This window comes from Octopus bimaculoides, chromosome 14, assembly GCF_001194135.2.
Source record: "Octopus bimaculoides isolate UCB-OBI-ISO-001 chromosome 14, ASM119413v2, whole genome shotgun sequence".
Classification (NCBI taxonomy): domain Eukaryota; kingdom Metazoa; phylum Mollusca; class Cephalopoda; order Octopoda; family Octopodidae; genus Octopus; species Octopus bimaculoides.
In genome coordinates, this window is record NC_068994.1 from 6,172,213 (window position 1) to 6,175,457 (window position 3,245).

At 32.5% G+C, this 3,245-nt stretch overlaps 1 protein-coding gene across 5 annotated transcripts in view; it reads left to right on the forward strand.

The window, feature by feature from the left end:
• The first annotated feature begins 2,277 nt into the window (after positions 1 to 2,277).
• LOC106883335 (poly(A) polymerase beta) overlaps positions 2,278 to 3,245 on the forward strand; it is a 36,568-nt gene continuing 35,600 nt past the window's right edge. For 3 of the 5 annotated variants that reach the window (XM_052972644.1, XM_052972645.1, XM_052972649.1), the window contains exon 1: positions 2,283 to 2,617. The gene's annotated coding sequence lies outside the window, so the exon portion shown is untranslated. Of the gene's footprint in view, positions 2,618 to 3,245 lie in introns of all 5 variants that reach the window. The other 2 variants (XM_052972646.1, XM_052972648.1) reach the window with 2 other exon arrangements.

Genomic DNA, 3,245 nt, shown 5'->3' on the forward strand with positions numbered 1-3,245 from the left:
GCAACTCATTTCTACAGCTGAGTGAACTGGAGCAACATGAAATAAAGTGTCTTGCTCAAGAACACAACACGCAGCCCGGTCCGGGATTTGAACTCACAACCTCGCGATCATAAGCTCGACGCTCTAACCACTGAGCCATGCGCCTTCACACCCCAACATACACATGATATAGGACTAATTCTCAGACAGACTCAAAGCAGACCTAGACGAAGGAGAGCATGTTATTGACGAGGTGAATAGCAAAGAAAGGACTTTGATAAACAACTGATTGATTGCTTAATGAACAGATTAGACAAATGATCAATTAGTTGGTTGATTAGATAACTAACAATAAAGTGAAATTGAACCAGTGCATGTGTTCATTATCATTGGTGTGATCACTCTCCCAATATACTATATATATAAAGCTGACTTTGCGTTTCATCCTGTTCGGAGTCAATAAAATAAGTACCAGTTGACCACTGGGATGGATGTAATCAACTTAATTACCACTAGGTATGCGTTTAAAAAAACTACGTCCCTCTGCTAAGCCAAGTTGAGCCAGTGCGGCAGAGTAGGGTCATCAAATTATCTCAAGTTCAAATTCATGGCTTCCACATCAGACCATGGTTGGTGGAGAGAACATGCTTGAAGTCCCTGTTTTGCAGTGAACAGAACATGGGCAATCCATTCCAATCATTCATACAACTGGCATTTCACATCTGGTTTCTGATCTTCAGGCTGGATAAGAAGTGGGTGCTCCATATCCTATCTGATGATTGGGAATGTGAAATTCAAACAACCAGACATGAGATATTAATTGTTACATTCATAAATGCCCCCCCCCGCTTGATATTGTGCGTATGTATATATATATATATATATATATTTAACTGTTTGAAGCAACTGATTTCTTCTGTTAATATTCCAAACTTGAAGTTCTTGTGAATTCGTTCAAGCGCAAAAGTAATTGACCAACTGGTTGGAATTCATAAGACGGTCACAAGAGCTAGAAACTCGGTCTAAGGACAAAATGAATCATCACTTTCAAACGAATAAATTCTACATGTGCTAAGTACTTCTCACAACGCGTATACACATGCATACACAAATATATATACGCTATGTATTTTGTCCTAATAAATTCATAACATATACATTGCACTAAACGTGCTTCAAATTTTGGATCTATGCATATTTTAATCTTCAACAAATAATCGAAAGACTCATGTTTACAGAAACGCTACGATATATAACATGAACTGGGAAACCAGATATATTTTCATACAAGCTATATCTAAACGTTGTATTTAGAATTTCGTAAACAATAAATAATAAAATACACAAAATAACAGTATAATGTTTTCGTATTTCCTAAGGCAACGTTAACAATAAGATAATTTTTCGGAGCATTAACCTCTTCTTGAGAACTGAAACCGTTTTTAATATTTATATCGACACTACCTGTCGATCGGTTTCATCTTTTATCTCTGAAGATGAGGTTAATGACCTCCTCCTTCGATTGGAATCTTTTTAACAAGTCCTATTAGACATTAATATCAGTTTCGCCGTCAAACATTCCATTCGACTGTAAGTCTGAATTCTCCAATAGTTTTCTTTATCTTTAGTGAATATTCCCTTACAAAAGAATCACTTTTACGCACGACGCTAAGACATTAACGGGTGATATTTTGGACACTAACGCCATCTACATAACTAAATCAATTATTACATTAACATTTTACATTCTTGTTTTGTTTTCTACAACTTCCAAAAGACAATTTTCAGCTAGATCTAAATTCTTTCGCTCTTAGCCTGACGGGAAACCTTTTACTCTTTAAGCATTTCTTGTTAAATACGATTGATAACATGACGCAAGAAATGGCGCCCAACTAACTTCCTGTTTAAATTTTCTACCATGACATTTACTGTACTACTTCTGCGCATGCGTCTAATATTTATTATATAGTTGTCTTGTAGAGTATCAACATTGGAGCTAGTTTTATTTCTTAACAAAGCATTTCAAAAAGCTTATATATAAATATGTTTTGCATTATATTAGATACTTGATTTTTTTTTTATAAACTTTAAAAATATTTTTAATAAGGAAATTACAAATATAAATATATTATTTATTTACAAAATATACACACACATAGTCCAACATTAAAAACTACATTATATATATATATCTATAATATAGATGTGTGTGTGTGTATATATATATATATATATATACACAGAAATATATCCATACAATAATACTTCCTTGAATATGTCTTACTCTCGTCCACGTGAGATTAGGTATTGTTGACTCTGCCTCTCCCTCTCTCTTTGTGTATGTATGTGTGTGTCTCTCTCTATATATATGTATATATATATATTGTTGCTTGGCTGAAGAGAAGGCAAAATTATTTAATGATAATGGAAATAAGAAAGAAATAGAGAATTTCTGAAAGAAAAGAAATTATTTTTTTCCGTTCATATTTTTAAACTCTTTCTAACGACATATCAGAAAGAGGTCAGTTAGTATCCGCCATTTTCGGATCTTCCTTCTTCACACGGGTGTATTGTTGCTGCATGTTTTCATGACAACGTCATTGATTTAGACATTGTATATTGGATTTTATTCTATCAGGTAAATTCTAAAATTATCATATATGTTGTTAAAGTATCAATTTTTTTGAATGCTGTATTTTTTTCACCCCAAACCGTCCCCGAACTTAGCACCAACCTCCAGTTGTTTACAGATTTATGAAAAAAGAAGCAACAAAAACATTCTATTTCCGAGTTTATTTCTGAGTTTATTCATATTTTAACTTCATTCCATAATCGACCCGTCGACATATTACAGTTTACTTCACAAGCATTTAATCTATTCGGTCGAATATAGTTAAATTCGTTGAATACTTTCGAAAGTCTTTCATTTTCTCGCTGGTGAAACTATGTCGACCCTCCATTTTGTAACCACACTACACATGTCTTAACATATTTATACTGAATATCTCTCCCCCAGGAAAATATATTCACTGTTTTATTGTATCACAGACGTTCTATATTAATTCTTACTCACACAATATATTCTTATGATCGTTTTTTCATTTCGTATTATTTTAAAACAATTTTATAGATTTTTGTTTTGCATGGTATCAAATTACTTCGTTAGCTATGATACTTAAATGCCTCTCAGATATTTGTGTGTGTGTGTGTAATATATATATGTATATATATATATATATATATATATATATATATATATATACACA